The sequence below is a fragment of the Symphalangus syndactylus genome, chromosome 16, assembly GCF_028878055.3.
Source record: "Symphalangus syndactylus isolate Jambi chromosome 16, NHGRI_mSymSyn1-v2.1_pri, whole genome shotgun sequence".
NCBI lineage: Eukaryota > Metazoa > Chordata > Mammalia > Primates > Hylobatidae > Symphalangus > Symphalangus syndactylus.
In genome coordinates, this window is record NC_072438.2 from 9,583,889 (window position 1) to 9,601,041 (window position 17,153).

The 17,153-nt window shown below is 43.0% G+C and overlaps 1 pseudogene; it reads left to right on the forward strand.

Annotated features, from left to right (window-relative positions):
- The first annotated feature begins 1,390 nt into the window (after positions 1-1,390).
- On the forward strand, positions 1,391-3,333 carry LOC129465071 (endogenous retrovirus group K member 5 Gag polyprotein-like; annotated as a pseudogene).
- The last annotated feature ends 13,820 nt before the right edge of the window (positions 3,334-17,153 follow it).

The following is a 17,153-nucleotide window of genomic DNA, read 5'->3' on the forward strand; positions in this document are numbered from 1 at the left end:
TGTTAAAGCTTTCTCTTAAATATTTTAGATCTCCTATTGTGTACTTCAGCTCCAGCATATCTAACTGGTTCTGTTTTAATGGTTTCTCTTTCTTTATTATAATTGTGATTTTGTTCATACATTGTTGCAAAAAAATATAGTAATATGTGGTTTTTTTGCATCTCATTGAGATTCTTTAAGATAATTATTTTGAATTCTTAGCCATTTTTTAGATCTGTGTTTTATTGTAAGTGGTTACTAGAGCATTTTTAGTTTCTTTTGGTGATGTTATGTTAGCCTGATCCTTCATGATCTGTGATGCCTTGTTTTTATGTCCTTGCATCTGAAGGAGTAAATATCTCTTGCAGTCATTATAGATTAGTTTGGGGTGGTAAATATTTTCTCCTATTGGATCTCTGTGCTGATGAGATTTCCAGTGAGTTTGCAGTAAGGTGCATTGGATCTGGATCACAGTGAAGTTCATGCTTGGCAGACCTGCTACTAGGGCATCAGACTTGTGGATTCTATTTTCTGGGAAGACTGAACTTTCTTCAGGATCTTGATCAGTGAGACTGGTGCTGAGAAAAAAATGTCACCAGTTATATATGCAGATGACAGAGCTGATACAATCCATGTGAGCAGGTGTGGCTTCTGTTGTGTGGCTTTTGCTGGGTTTTTGAAAAATCTTCTAACCCAGTCATTGGACAGATTCCTAGATGAGAAGTACTGACCCTTGGTCACAGCTGAGAGGGTGTGGAACTGATTCATAGGGCTGCTTCAGGATACACAGCTGAGACCAAAGTCTTCAGGTTTGTTTCTGGGTTCACAGCATTTCTCCCTCCAGATTCCTGGGTGGGCAGGACTGCTCCCAGACTTTAGCTGACAGGGACTGGAGATAGGTTTTGGGACTGAAGCTGGGTTTTGGGACTGGAGGTAGATTTTGGGACTGGAACTGGGTTATAGGACTGCTTCAAGATTCACAGTGGGAATAAAGTCAGCCAGCATGCCTACAGGGGCACATATAGTGTGCTTCTTGGCAGGTCCCAGGTTAGGAAAAACTGCTTCTCGACTCTGGTTTCGTGGACTGGGAGCCAGATTATAGTGCCACATCAAGATCCACCATTAAATAAATATTGGCAAGCCTACATCCAGGGGCACAGATGGATGTTTCTGTCTGTGGGTTCCTGCATGTGCAGGATTTCTTCCACACCATGATAGATGTGTGCAAGGGGCTAATTAGGAGACCACAGAGAGGACCAACATCTAAATTCCTTTCACCTGAGACACAGGACATTATGAATCCTCCTTGGTGTCTTGGCAGATGGTGCTAGTGGCATAAACAAAGCCAAATGGTCTACAGCTGTATTTACAATGACAATTAGTCATATTTTATTTTGTAGCTGGGACTATGATGGGCAAGCATGCCACTCAAGCAGACCTCAAGCTGTGTGCCCCGTGCCAAACAGCACCATACCAGCAACCCACGGTGGTGGCGCTTAATCGTACCTCACCACCTAGTGGACAATGTAGCACACTGCATGAAATCATTGATAAAGCCAGAAAACAGGGAGATCTTGAGGCATGGCAGTTCCCGGTAATTTTACAACCGGTACTGGCCGGGAAAGAGACTCAAGTAGGAGTGCCTACCCGAGCTGAGGCTAGATATGAATCTTTCACCATGAAAATGTTAAAAGATACGAAGAAAGGAGTTATAAACAATATGGACCCAACTCCCCTTACATGAGAACATTATTAGATTCCATTGTTCATGGAAATAGACTTATTCCTTATGATTGGGAAATTTTGGCTAAATCTTCTCTTTCACCCTCTCAGTTTTACAGTTTAAAACCTGGTGGATTGATGGAGTGGAGTACAAGAACAGGTACGAAAAAATCAGGCTACTAATCCCACTGTTAATATAGATGTAGACCAATTGCTAGAAACAGGTCCAAATTGGAGCACCATTAACCAACAATCAGTAATGCAGAATGAGGCTAGTGAACAAGTAAGGGCTACTGCCTCAGGGCCTGGGAAAAGATTCAGGACCCAGGAACCACCTGCCCTTCTTTTAGTTCAATCAGACAAGCCTCTAAAGAGCCATATCCGGACTTTGTGGCAAGGTTGCAAGATGCAGCTCAAAAATCCATTGCAGATAATAACGCCCAAAAAGTTATTGTAGAATTAATGGCCTATCAAATGCAAATCCAGAATGTCAGTTGGCCATAAAGCCATTAAAAGGAAAAGTTCCAGCAGGAGTTAATGTAATTATAGAATATGTGAAGGCTTGTGATGGGATTGGAGGAGCTATGCATAAGGCAATGCTAATGGCTCAGGCAATGACGGGGGTCACTTTAGGAGGACAAGTTAGAACATTTGGGGGGAAATATTATAATTGTGGTCAAATCGGTCATCTAAAAAAGAACTGCCCAGTCCTAAATAAACAGAATATAATAAGCTATTACAGCAAAAAATAAAGAGCCACCTGGCCTGTGTCCAAGATGTGGAAAAGAAAAACATTGGGCTAATCAATGTCGTTCTAAATTTGATAAAAATCGGCAACCATTGTCAGGAAATGGGAAGAGGGGCCAGTCTCAGGCCCCACAACAAACTGGTGCGTTCCTTATTCAGCTGTTTGTTCCTCAGGGTTTTCAGGGACAACAACCCCCACAGCAAATACCACCACTTCAGGGAGTCAAGCGAGTACAACAAAACAACAGCTGTCCCCGCCACAGCAGGCAGCACAGTAGATTTATGTCCCACTCAAATAGTCTCTTTACTCCCTGGAGAGCCCCAACAAAAGATTCCTACAGGGGTATATGGCCCGCTGCCAGAAGGGATGGTAGGCCTTATTTTAGAGAGATCAAGTCTAAATTTGAAGGGAGTCCAAATTCATACTGGGATAATTGATTCAGATTATAAAGGGGAAATTCAGTTAGTGATCAGCTCCACTGTTCCCTGGAGTGACAATCCAGGTGATAGAATTGCTCAAATACTGCTTTTTGCCTTATATTCAAATTGGGGAAAAGAAAACAGAACAGGAAGGTTTGGAAGTACCCACCCTGCTGGAAAAGCCACTTATTGGGATAATCAGATCTCAGAGGATAGACCCCTGTGTACAGTCACTATTCAGGAAAAGCAGTTTGAAAGATTAGTGGATACCGGGGCTGATGTCTCTATCATCGCCTTAAATCAATGGCCAAAAAATTGGCCTAAACAAAAGCCTGTTACAGGATTTGTCAGTGTGGGCACCGCCTCAAAAGTATATCAAAGTGCCATGATTTTACATTGTCTAGGACCTGATAAGAAAGTACAGTTCAACCCATGATCACTTCTATTAAAATCAATTTATGGGGCTGAGACATGCTGGCATGCAGAGATTACTATGCCAGCCTCCCTATACAGCCCCACGAGTCAAAAAAATCATGAGTAAAATGGGATATCCCCCTAAAAGGGGACTAGGGAAGAATGGAGACGGCATTAAAGTCCCAATTGAGGCTGAGGGAAATCAAGAAAGAAAAGGAATACAGTATCCTTTTTAGGAGTGGCCACTGTAGAGCCTCCAAAACCCATTCTGTTAACTTGGAAAACAGAAAAACCTGTATGGGCAAATCATTGGCCGCTACCAAAACAAAAGCTAGAGACTTTACACTTATTCGCAAAGGAACAATTAGAGAAGGTACATAGTGAGCCTTCATTTTCGCCTTGGAATTCTGTTTGTAATTCAGAAAAAATCCGGCAGATGGCGCATGCTGACCGACTTAAGAGCTGTTAATGCTGTAATTCAACGCATGGGGGCTCTCCAACCCGGGTTGCCCTATCTGGCCAGGATCACCAAAGATTGGCCTTTAATTATAATTGATCTGAAGGATTGCTTTTTTACCATTCCTCTGGCAAAACAGGATTTTGAAAAATTTGCTTTTACTACACCAGCCATAAATAATAAAGAACCACCCACCACATTTCAGTGGAAAGTGTTGCCTCAGGGAATGTTTAATAGTCCAACTATTTGTCAGACTTTTGTAGCTGAAGTTCTTCAATCAGTTAGAGACAAGTTTTCAGACTGTTATATCATTCATTATGTTGATACTTTGTGTGCTGCAGAAACAAGAGACAAATTGACTGTTACACATTTCTGCAAACAGAGGTTGCCAACCCAGGACTGACGAGCATCCGATAAGATTCAAACCTCTACTCCTTTCCATTACTTGGGGATGCAGGTAGAGGAAAAGAAAATTAAACCACAAAAAATAGAAATAAGAAAAGACACATTAAAAACATTAAATGAGTTTCTTTTTCTTTTCTTTTCTTTTTTTTTTTTTGAGATGGAGTCTCGCTCTTGTCACCCACGCTGGAGCGCAGCAGCGTGATCTTGGCTCACTGTAAAAACATTAAATGACTTTCAAAAGTTGCTGGGAGATATTAATTAAATTTGGCCAACTCTAGGCATCCCTACTTATGCCATGTCAAATTTGTTCTCTATCTTAAGAGGGGATCCAAAATTGAACAGTAAAAGAACATTAACTCCAGAAGCAACTTAAAAAATTAAATTAGTTGAAGAAAAAATTCAGTCAGCACAAGTAAATAGAATAGATCACTTGGCCCCACTCCAACTTTTGATTTTTACTACTGCACATTCTCCAACAGAGAATTTTGAACATCATTATTCAAAATACAGATCAAAATGGAGTTTTTATGTCTTCCTTTTCTACATAGACACAGTAAACGGTCTGATCCCTCTTTCTTTCCCACATGAAACATTTTCAAGCATACAGTCTAGTGGTGTTAAGTACGTTTACTTTTTTTTTTGCAATGGATCTCTAGATTAATTTTATCTTACAGAAGTAAAATTTAATGTTATAAACAATAAACTGCCTTTTTTTCCTTTTTCTTCAGCTCCTGAAGAACACCGTTTTACTTACTGTTTCCATAATTTTGGCTGATTTCCATATTCTTATTAGTGTAATTATATAATGTCTGTTTCTTTTTGACTATTTTATATAACGTAATGTTCTCAGGCTTTATTTGTGTAAGATGTGTCAGAATATCTTTGTTTTAAAATGAAATAATATTTCATTGTATGTATATGTCACATTTTAAAAATCTAATACTGATCTCTATAGGGACATTTGTGTTGTTTCCGGGAATTGACTTTTGTAAATAATAATGAAGAACATGCATGTGTAAATATCTGTTTAAAGTCCTGCTTTAAATATTCTAGGAATAGTTTGGATATAGTGATGTAGTCCTATGTGTATGTCCATATTTTTGTCTCCTGAGCCTTTGATGTCATATCCAAAAAGTGACTGCTAAGACCAGTTGCATGAAGACTTCATCATCTATGTTTTTATTACATTCCACATATGTGTAAGATCATGTGGTATTTGTCTCAGTGTATCTGGTTTAATTTCTGTAACATATGATCCTGCAGTTTGAATTCTTTTTTTCTTACATGGTCATCAATGTTTTATTCTTAGAATCAAAAAAACCATCTTAAATTACGATGTTTGTTGCTTAATATATGTCACCCTGTGGTACATTTTTTTCTATAATGGCTGTACTAACTTACAATCTTACCAGCTGTATATGTTAACTTTTCTGTACATTCTCACTTGTAGGGACCAGCCCCTCAGGGTCAGTGGGTCTCTCCCTGTGTGCGGCGACGAGAGAGTGTAGAAATAAAGACACAAGACAAAGAGATAAAAGACAGCTGGGCCCGGGGGACCACTACCACCAATGCGCAGAGACCGGTAGTGGCCCCGAATGTCTGGCTTCGCTGTTATTTATTGGATACAAAGCAAAAGGGGCAGGGTAAAGAATGTGAGTCTTCTCCAATGATAGGTAAGGTCACGTGGGTCACGTGTCCACTGGACAGGGGGCCCTTCCCTGCCTGGCAGCCGAGGCAGAGAGAGAGAAGACAAAGAGAAAGACAGCTTATGCCATTATTTCTACATATCAGAGACTTTTAGTACTTTCACTAATTTACTACTACTATCTAGAAAGCAGAGCCAGGTGTACAGGATGGAACATGAAGGTGGACTAAGAGCGTGACCACTGAAGCACAGCATCACAGGGAGACGGTTAGGCCTCCGGATAACTGCGGGAAAGCCTGACTGGTGTCAGGCCCTCCACAAGAGGTGGAGGAGCAGAGTCTTCTCTATACTCCCCCGGGGAAAAGGTGACGTCCTTTCCTGGTCTGCTAAGTAGCGGGTGTTGTTTCTTGACACATTTTGCTACCGCTAGACCATGGTCCGCCTGGCAACGGGCATCTTCACAGATGCTGGCGTCACTGCTAGACCAAGGAGCCCTCTGGTGGCCCTGTCCAGGCATAACAGAAGGCTCGCACTCCTGTCTTCTGGTCACACCTCACTATGTCCCCTCAGCTCCTATCTCTGTATGGCCTGGTTTTTCCTAGGTTATGATTACAGAGCAGGGATTATTATACTATTGGGATAAAGAGTAATTACTACCAACTAATGATTAATGATATTCATAATCATATCTAAGATCTATATCTGGTGTAACTATTCCTGTTTTTTATTATACTGGAACAGCTCGTGTCCTCAGTCTCTTGCCTCAGCGCCTGAGTGGCTTGCCGCCCACATCTCCCCCCTTTTTATTGACTAGGATCGCCATTGCCATCATTGCTTGTCGTTGACTTCGGACTTGGTTTCGGATTCCTTGGAGGCATCTGCACATTAAAAGACTACAGAAGCGTACCAATATTAACGATGCCAGAAACAACAATGATCCTCCAAAGGGTTTGAGCCATTCGAAGGGATTAAAATCAGTTAATTGTTTAGTTATGCCTTCAAATATGTCTGAGCCAGGAAGTGGATAAATGGGCTTGTGAAGCCTCAAAAGTTTGCTCTTTAAGTTGTGAAATATCCAAGGTTAAGTTATCATCCCAGGCTTTTAAATGTCTTGAGACCTTTTCCCAGCTATATTGATCTTGATTATAAGCATAAGGCGTTATGCAGTAATCAGAAGTATTCCACTCACACTGTAATTGCATACGGTGTTCCAAATTCATAACTATCTCCCACCCATGTTACACTTTGGCAGAGATCATTAATTTGATTAGCTAATTTTTGATCAGTTTGAGCCTGAGAATTCCAAAGTCTGGAGGAGTTTTTTTGCCATGCTTCAACATAGCGGTTTGAACAGAATTGTGAATGGCAACTCCAGCAGTTGCTGCTGTTGCAGTAACCGCAATTAGTCCTGCAAGGACTGCAATAAGAGTAAAAATAAATCTCTTTGTTCTTTTGAGGATACCTTTAAGAACCTCATTGGCTATGTGAATAGAGGGGGAAGATTCCCATGGACGATGTAAAGAAACTGGTATCCATACCCCCTCCCTAGCCCTTACTAAGAGAATACTTGTAGTGGGATTAAAAGTTGCATCAATGCAAGTGAGCAGCTTACAGTTATCACATTCTATAGTTTGTGCATTAGGAATAATAATTATATTTCCAATCAACAGCATGTAAGGGGGTTTGACACAGCTCCTGATGGGTATCACCCATTCAGAAATGAGGGTGATGTTGAATGTGGGTGTTTTGGTATTAGTACGAAGGAGTTGATAGGTAGCCTTCCATATCCTTATTCCTGTCAGGGCTGCAGCTAATTTCCATAGTTCAGGATGTTCCGGGGTGACATAGGGATGAATCATCTTTGGTCCAGGAGGAGCGATGCCTGCATCCTTCCATTTAAACGGGTAAGGAGACACCGATTGTCTCAGCATGTAAGACTGCCATCCATGCTCTTTATAATTTAAGGAATAAATAAACTCCGAGCATAAGGTAGTTTTGCCAGAGCAATCTTGCCAATAATATCCTTTTGGAGCCCAATCAATAACAATACCCGTGGCTAGACTTTGAACTATAACGGCCTTAGGAGCATTACAATCATCCCATAAAATTGAAATCACTTTAAAAGGCCCCTTTGTAGGTTCCTTTGGACAGTCTTGCAGTCCTTTTGTTTTATTAGCTTTGGTAGTGAGAGGAATTCTCTATCCCTCATGTGGATTACGTTTGACAGTGAAAAGTTGAAAAGAGTTAGTACTGAACACATTATGCAATTGATAAGAATCATTTGTAAAGGACGGTACAGTCCACATCCAATTCTGGTACAAATAAGCTAAACAGCCAGGCGTCTTCCCAATGCATAGTGGTGGATATTTATAACCAATTGACAGATTTAAGTGCATACCTTCTTCTTCCGGTTGAGCTGGAAACCGATCATCATTAGGGACCGGCATGAATGCACTATTGTTAGTGTAAACTTCTACTGGGGAGTCCATCCAGGAGACAGACCGAATTAGAGGAGGAAAAGGAACATATGTCCGATAAGTATAATTTTGAATTGCCCCAACTGGTGGTATACTTACCGCTGCACTGACTACCATAAAGGCAGCCAGAATTATATTACGGGTCGTTTTTGAGATTCCTTTTTCTGTTAAGAAATTTTCTGTTTGATGAGATAAAACCTTTATTTGACCCCATGTTGGTGGAGTTGAACGAGAGGTGTTGTAGGTCACACGGCGAGATTTTGCCTCAATGTCGAGGTCCTGAAGTGTATGTGTTAGGCGGTGAAACTTGCTCTTTTGTTTCCAATGGGTCTTTGCCTTTAGTTTCTGGGAGCGTTTCATCTTTGGAGTTATGGTGCAATTTTAATTGTCAGGAGGGCACCCACACGGGCTGTAGTCCTTTTCCTGGGGAAACACAAGCAAAACCCCTACCCCAGTTATGACCGTGCCTAATTCCCATGTGTTAGTTTTTACGTCCTTCCACCGTACCCGCATTCCTTTTTGTGGATCAAATTTATTTCCAGTGAAATGTTGTTCTGCAGCTGTGAAAGGCTGATTTCTTGTTAAGTTTAAGAAATTTAGTGTGAAAAGAGCCAGATTTAATTGGGCATGAGGAGTAAGAGCATCTCCGTTTTATTTAGTTGCTTGTTTTCGAAGTTGATCTTTGAGTAGTTTTATTGGCTCATTCAACTAAAGCCTGTCCTTGAGAATTATAGGGGATGCCAGTTGTGTGAGTCATTGCCCAGGTCTGAGTAAACTGTTTGAAAGCAGCACTAGTGTGGCCGGGGCCATTATCAGTTTTTAGTTTCTCAGGACAGCCCATAACCGAGAAACAGGAAAGGATATGTCATTTAACATGAGCTGTACTTTCTCCTGTTTGACAAGTGGCCCAAATAAAATGAGAAAAGGTATCAATAGTTACATATATAAAAGAAAGCTTGCCAAAAGGAGGATAATGAGTCACATCCATTTGCCAGAGAGCGTTCTGTGAAAGTCCTCTAGGGTTAACTCCTGAAGACAGTGGCTGTAAAATTAACACTTGACAAGTAGGACAGTGACATACAATGGTTTTAGCTTGTTTCCATGTAAGGGGGAACTTTTTTCGGAGTCCCGCAGCATTGACATGGGTTAAAGCATGAAAGTTTTCTGCATCTGTAAAAACGGGAGTAACTAATGTATCAGCTCTGGCATTTGCTGTCGAGAGGGGTCCAGGGAGAGGTGTGTGGGCCCGAATGTGAGTAATGTAGAAAGGAGAAGACCTTGCTCTGAGCACAGACTGAAATTTTTGAAAGGAAAAAATAGGTCATCATCGGGCAAAAATTTGATTAAGTCAGTTTCAATGTTGCGAGCAACATGTACTACATATGCTGAGTCAGAGACGATATTAAACTGGTTCAGGAAAGTCTTCAAGGACAGCCATAACAGCAAGCAGTTCAGCTTGTTGTGCTGAAATAGCTCCTGTGTTAAGAACACGTTCTCTTGGTTCTGTATATGCTGCTCGGCCATTAGAGGAAGCATCAGTGAAAACAGTGACAGCTTCAGGTAATGGGGTGTTTCTAGTAATGTTAGGTAAAATCCAAGAAGTGAGTTTAAGGAAATGAAATAATTTTACATTAGGATAGTGATTATCAATTATACCCGGGAAACCTGCCAAATGTACTTGCCAAGCGATGCAAGTAGCAAAAGCCTGTTGAACTTGTAATCGGGTAAGGGGAACAATGATTTTTTGGGGCTCTGTTCCTGAAAGATGAAGGAGACGAGAACGAGCTTGACAAATTAAGGTAGAAATTTGATCTAGATATATAGTTAGCATCTGTAAAGAGTTGTGTGGAAGAAAGCACCATTCAATTAAATTATGTGCCTGAATAATGAGTCCTGTTGGAGAATGTTCAGTGGGAAAAATTAGTATTTCACAAGGTAAATGTGGATTCACTCTGGTAACCTGAGACTGTTGAATGCATTATTCTATAAGTTGTAATTCAGAATCTGCCTCAGCAGTCAAAGACGTTTTACTGCATAAATCAGGATTGCCCCATAGTGTTGCAAAAAGATTAATCAGAGCGTAAGTAGGAATGCCTAAGGAGAGACGAATCCAATTAATATCTCCAAGTAATTTTTGGAAATCATTTAGAGTTTTTAAGGAGTCTCGTCTGAGTTGAACTTTCTGAGCCTTAATGACCTTGTCCTGTAGCTGCATTCCTAAATAGTAATAGGGGAATGAAGTCTGAATTTTTTCTGGAGCGATAACCAAGCCAGCTGCTGTGACTGCTTGTTGTAATGCAGAAAAACAAGATATCAATACAGAACGTGAAGGTGCTGCACAAAGAATATCATCTGTGTAATGAATAATATAACATTGGGGAAATTTATCTCTAACTGGCTTTAATATGCCTCCCACATAATATTGAAAAATAGTAGGGCTATTGAGCATACCTTGAGGTAGAACTTTCCAATGGTAACGTGCTGCAGGAGCGATATTATTAAGGGTTGGAACAGTGAAAGCAAATTTTTCAAAATCCTGAGGGGCCAGAGGAACAGTAAAGAAGCAGTCTTTAAGGTCAATGATGATAAGTGGCCAATACTCAGGAATCATAGTGGGGGAGGGTAAACCAGGTTGTAATGTCCCCATAGACTGAAGGACAGCATTTACCGGTCTAAGATCAGTAAGCATTCTCCACTCACCAGATTTCTTTTGGATAACAAAAACAGGTGAATTCCAAGGAGAAAAAGAAGGTTCAATGTGTCCCAGTTTTAATTGTTCAAGAACCAAAATATGAAGTGCCTCCAGCTTATTTTTTGGAAGAGGCCACTGATCTACCCAGACAGGTTTTTGAGTTTTCCACATCAAAGGGATGGGGTCTGGAGGCTTGATAGTGACCGCTTCTAAAAAGAATAACCAAGTCCTGTAGAGTCTGCTTTAGGAGTAGGTATGATAGGCTCAGTGATGCCTTGTGCTGATTTTCCTAAACCCATACCTTGAACGAATCCCATTTTAGTCATCATATCTTTACTCTGCTGGCTGTAATCGCCTTTAGGAAAAGTAATCTGAGCCCCCCATTGATATAAAAGATCTCTTCCCCACAGATTAACAGGAATGGGTGTAATAAGGGGGCGAATAGTTCCAGTCTGTCCTTCAGGGCCTGTGCAATGTAAAATTGTGGCGCTTTCATATACCTCTGAAGCCTGACCGACACCCACTAATGCTGCGGAGGCATGCTCCTTTGGCCAGTGTCAGGGCCATTGATGTAAAGCTATAACAGAAACATCAGTACCTGTATCAATCATTCCCTCAAACTTTTTTCCCTGAATATGCACAGAGCACACAGGACGAGTGTCAGAAATTTTGCTGGCCCAGTAGGCCGCTTTACCTTGATAATCTGTGCTACCCAAACCTCCTTTTCTTGAACTAGAACTGGATCCCAAAGGAATGTAAGGAAATATCAGGAGTTGAGCAATGCGGTCCCCTGCTGCTGCATTCCAAGGGACTGCAGAGCTAATGACAATATGAATTTCACCTGAATAGTCAGAATCAGTTACACCAGTATGTACTTGAACACCTTTTAAATTTAAACTTGAATGTCCTAGTAGCAAACCTACACTGCCAGCCAGCAAGGGACCAAAAACACCTGTAGGAATAGCAATAGGTGGCTCTCCAGGCAACAAAGAATTATCTCTAGTACAACAGAGATCTACTGCTGCTGAGCCTGTGGTGGCAGGGGACAAGCATTGTACTGAGATTCCTGCTGGGGCTGAGCCATTAGATCCTGTGGGACAAATTGCTGAAGTGGGAATTGGGGCGGAGGTTGAATAGAGTGAACTGGGAAGGCTCCCATCTGGCTGGACGCCCGGGGCTGAGAGTTGAGGAATGCCCCATTGTTTAAAGGGGCCTGGGGCCGGCCCCTCATCCCGTTTCCCTGATTTTTAGAAGGTCGTAAAGGATTGCCATTAATATCAAATTTGGAATGGCATTGAGATGCCCAGTGAAAGCCCTTTCGGCATCGTGGGCATACAGTAGAAGGTGGGGTGTCCCGCTGCTGAAAAGTTTTTTGTTGTTGTTGGTGATGTAAGGGACGGCGACCTGCACGCCGAGGGCAATTTCTTTTTGCATGTTCCTTCTGGCCGCATATGAAGCATTGGCCAGAGAATTGTCCAGGCATTCGAATAGAGGCCATAGCTTGTGCCATAATCATTGCTGTATGCAGAGTTCCCCCCACCCCTTCGCAGGCTTTAATGTAGGAAGTGAGTACATGACCACCTGGTGGAATTTTGCCTTTGATGGGGCGAATAGCCGCCTGACAATTTGGATTTGCTTGTTCATAAGCCATAAGTTCTACAACAAGTCTTTGGCCATGGCTATCAGGAATAGCCTTTTCTGCTGCGTCTTGAAGACGAGCAATAATGTCTGGGTAGGGCTCATGTTGTCCCTGTCTGACGGCTGTGAAAGATGGGCATAATTTACCATCATCTTGAATTTTGTCCCAAGCATCTAAGCAACATATTTGCAGTTGTTCAACAACCTCATCATTTAGTATAGTTTGGTGTCGGATTGCAGCCCATTGACCCATTGCCAGTAACTGGTCAGCCATAACGTTAACAGGAGGATTAGAGCCCTGATTAAGACAAATGCATTCCTGGACAGCATCAACCCACCAAGTCCTGAATTGTAAATACTGAGATTTAGATAAGACTGACTTTGCTAAAAGTTCCCAGTCATAGGGTACCAAACGTTTATCTTCTGCTAAGGCTTTTAATGTGGAACGGACAAAAGGAGAATCGGTGCCATATTGTTTCACTGATTCCTTAAAATCTTTGAGGAATTTAAAAGAAAAACTTTCCCAAGTAACAGGGTGTAGCTGGACCTGGCCTGGACGAATGGGGTCAGGCTGAACTACCGCCTGAACAGCGGGAATGCCAGGTATCGGCTGTGCCCCAGGAGCAGGCAATTGCAGAGCCTGATTATTTCCCTGAGCAGCCTGATTTTCGGGCTGAGGGGCTTGATTATCAGCCTCTTGATCTTGTTGAGCTGCGGGGTCAGCCGCCTGCTGGGCAGGATAAAAAACAGGCTGTGGGTGGTTTTGCACTCTTGGGGTGGCCGGTACTGGAGGTTGTAAAATTACAGGAAATTGCCAGGCTTCGGGATCCCCATATTCCCTTGCCTAAATTATAGCCCTCATAAGCGGAGTGTCATTTTCAGGGATGTATGTAATTTGTTGTTTATGAGCGGCAATAGTAGTATTAGCAACAGCAGTTGTGACTGGACCAGGAGCAGGAAAAGGTGTAGAATTTTGAATAAAAGGAGAATTGAGAAACTTAGAGCCAGATTGAGACCAGATTACCTGCTGAGCAGGTCTTTCCTGGGCCTGAAAACCAGGCTGCCACGGCAAGTGCAGACCAGGCTTCACAGGGGCCTGTGACTCTATCCGAGTCTGATTTATAGGAAGTGGACCAGGCTTCAAGGGAGCCCGTGACTGTAACTGAGTCCGATTTGCAGGAAAGGATCCAGGCTTCAAGGGAGCCTGTGACTCTGAGTCCAATTTTCAGAGAAGGAGCCAGGCTTCCAGGGAGCCTGTGACTCTGAGTCCGACTTTCAGAAAAGGATCCAGGCTTCAAGGGAGCCTGTGACTGTAACTGAGTCCGACTCTGAGTCCGATTTTCAGAAAAGGATCCAGGCTTCAAGGGAGCCTGTGACTCTAACTGAGTCCGATTTTCAGAAAAGGAGCCAGGCTTCCAGGGAGCCTGCGACTCTAACTGGGTCCGATGAGAAGAAATAGGATTGAGGGCCTCCTTACCGGGCCAAGAATTGTGAGCCTCTTTTCCTGGCTGTTCAGATAGCAGAGCCTCTGTACCAGGCTGCATAGGAACATAATTTATAGACTCATTTTCAGGCTGCCTGATCTTATCCGCTATTTGCACAGCGGCAGCATTAAAAGAGGGAGGAGAGACAGGAGGGTCTGGCCGCAATGGCTGTTGATATGTTTCAGCTAAGTTTTGCTGCCTGGGGGAAATGAGTGCATTTAGGTCAGTTAAAAGCTCATCGTAAAGCGACAATGGGGGTGCGGTAGCCTCTGGTGTGGGTGGCGGCGGCACAGGCACGTCAGAGTGAAAGTCCTCCTGTGAAATAATGTTCTCAATTTGTGCAGTATCCTCAGGGGAAAGAGAACTGAGAACTTCCTCGACCTCCTCAGAGGAGGTAGGAGGGATCAGTCTCCATTTTGTCCTCCTGAGTCTGTAAGGAGTCTAAGACAGAACGAACCGAAGCCCAGATTGACCAAATGGTGGGTGGAATAAAATGTCCCCCTTTATGAGCAATTTTGAATTGTTTGCCAATCTCATCCCAATCTTGAAGTTCTAAAGTTCCCTCGGTTGGAAACCAAGGGCAAAGAAGATCTACAACCTCAAATAGTTCAATTAACTTTTCAGTAGAGACTTTAACACCTCCTTCTTTAAGAAGAGTTTTTATAAAATTTAAATAAGCCAAGTACTTTATACTGGCCTGTCCCATGGTGTCCCCAGAATACTCTGAGTGCTGTAGCTTACCACCAAATTTATTGACCGCAATCCTCAGGAATCTCTCGTTGAACTCCTCTGCTGATCCCGCACTGGGTGCAACTTCACACAGCAAGGGAGACGCCCACGTCGGAGCGCCAGATGTAGGGACCAGCCCCACAGGGTCGGTGGGTCTCTCCCTGTGTGCAGCGATGAGAGAGTGTAGAAATAAAGACACAAGACAAAGAGATAAAAGAAAAGGCAGCTGGGCCCGGGGGACCACTACCACCAATGCGCGGAGACTGGTAGTGGCCCTGAATGTCTGGCTTTGCTGTTATTTATTGTATACAAAGCAAAAGGGGCAGGGTAAAGAATGTGAGTCTTCTCCAATGATAGGTAAGGTCACGTGGGTCACATGTCCGCTGGACAGGGGGCCCTTCCCTGCCTGGCAGCCGAGGCAGAGAGAGAGAGAAGACAAAGAGAAAGACAGCTTATGCCATTATTTCTACATATCAGAGACTTTTAGTACTTTCACTAATTTACTACTACTATCTAGAAAGCAGAGCCAGGTGTACAGGATGGAACATGAAGGTGGACTAAGAGCGTGACCACTGAAGCACAGCATCACAGGGAGACGGTTAGGCCTCCGGATAACTGCGGGAAAGCCTGACTGGTGTCAGGCCCTCCACAAGAGGTGGAGGAGCAGAGTCTCCTCTAAACTCCCCCGGGGAAAAGGTGACTCCCTTTCCCGGTCTGCTAAGTAGCAGGTGTTGTTTCTTGACACCTTTTGCTACCGCTAGACCATGGTCCGCCTGGCAACGGGCATCTTCACAGATGCTGGTGTCACCGCTAGGCCAAGGAGCCCTCTGGTGGCCCTGTCCAGGCATAACAGAAGGCTCGCACTCCTGTCTTCTGGTCACACCTCACTATGTCCCCTCAGCTCCTATCTCTGTATGGCCTGGTTTTTCCTAGGTTATGATTATAGAGCAGGGATTATTATACTACTGGGATAAAGAGTAATTACTACCAACTAATGATTAATGATATTCACATATAATTATATCTAAGATCTATATCTGGTATGACTATTCCTGTTTTATATTTTATTATACTGGAACAGCTCGTGTCCTCAGTCTCTTGCCTCGGCGCCTGGGTGGCTTGCCGCCCACACTCACTAACAACTCTTTTTTGCCTTTCTAATTACAGTCATTCTAACTGCACTGAAGTCGTATCTTATTGTGGCTTTGATTTGCATACCTCTGATAATTAGTAATGTTGAGCATCTTTGCATGTTCTTCTTGGCCTTTTGTATTTCTTGTTTTGAAAAATGTCTCTTAGTCTGGGCGAGGTGGCTCATGCCTGTAATCCCAGCACTTTGGGAGGCTGAGGTGGGTGGATCACCTGAGGTCAGGAGTTCGAGACCAGCCTGCCCAACATGGCGAAACCCCGTCTCTACTAGCTACGCATGGTGGCAGGCACCTGTAATCCCAGCTACTCAGGAGGCTGAGGCAGGGGAATCGCTTGTACCCAGGAAGCGGAGGTTGCAGTGAGCTATCGGGGGAACCAGCCCCCAATATTTCAATGTAGGTTCTTTTCTATTTTCCCTAATTGTCAGCCGGTCTGAGAAATAAAGGGAAAGAATACAAAAGAGAGAAATTTTAAAGCTGGGTGTCTAGGGGAGACATCACATGTCGGCAGGTTCCGTGATGCCCCCCGAACCACAAAATCAGCAGGTTTCTATTAGTGATTTTCAAAGGGGAGGGAGTGTATGAATAGGATGTGGGTCACAGAGATCATATGCTTCAAAGGCAATAAAATATCACAAGGCAAATTGGCAAGGCAAGGTCACAAGGTCAGGGCAAAACCAGAATTGCTGATGAAGTTTCATGTCCCACAGTGCATACATTGTCATTGATAAACATCTTAACAGGAAACAGGGTTCAAGAGCAGAGAACCGGTCTGACTAGAATTCTCCAGGCTGGATTTTCCTAATCCTAGCAAGCCTGGGGGTGCTGCAAGAGAACAGGTCGTGTTTCATCCCTATCTAAAACTGCATAAGGCAGACACTCCCAGAGTGGCCATTGGGCCTCCCTCTGGGAATGCATTATTTTCCCAGGGCTATTATTAATATTCTTTACTAGGGAAAGAATTCAGCAATATTTCTTTTGCCCGTTTTTGGCAATAAGAGAAATATGACTCTGTCCTGCCCGGCTCCCAGGCAGTCAGACCTAATAGTTATCTCCCTTGTTCCCTGAACATCGCTGTTATCCTGTTCTTTTTTCAAGGTGCCCAGACTTCATATTGTTTAAACACACATGCTTTATGAACAATTTGTGCAGTTAACGCAATCATCACAGGGTCCTGAGGTGACATACATCCTCAG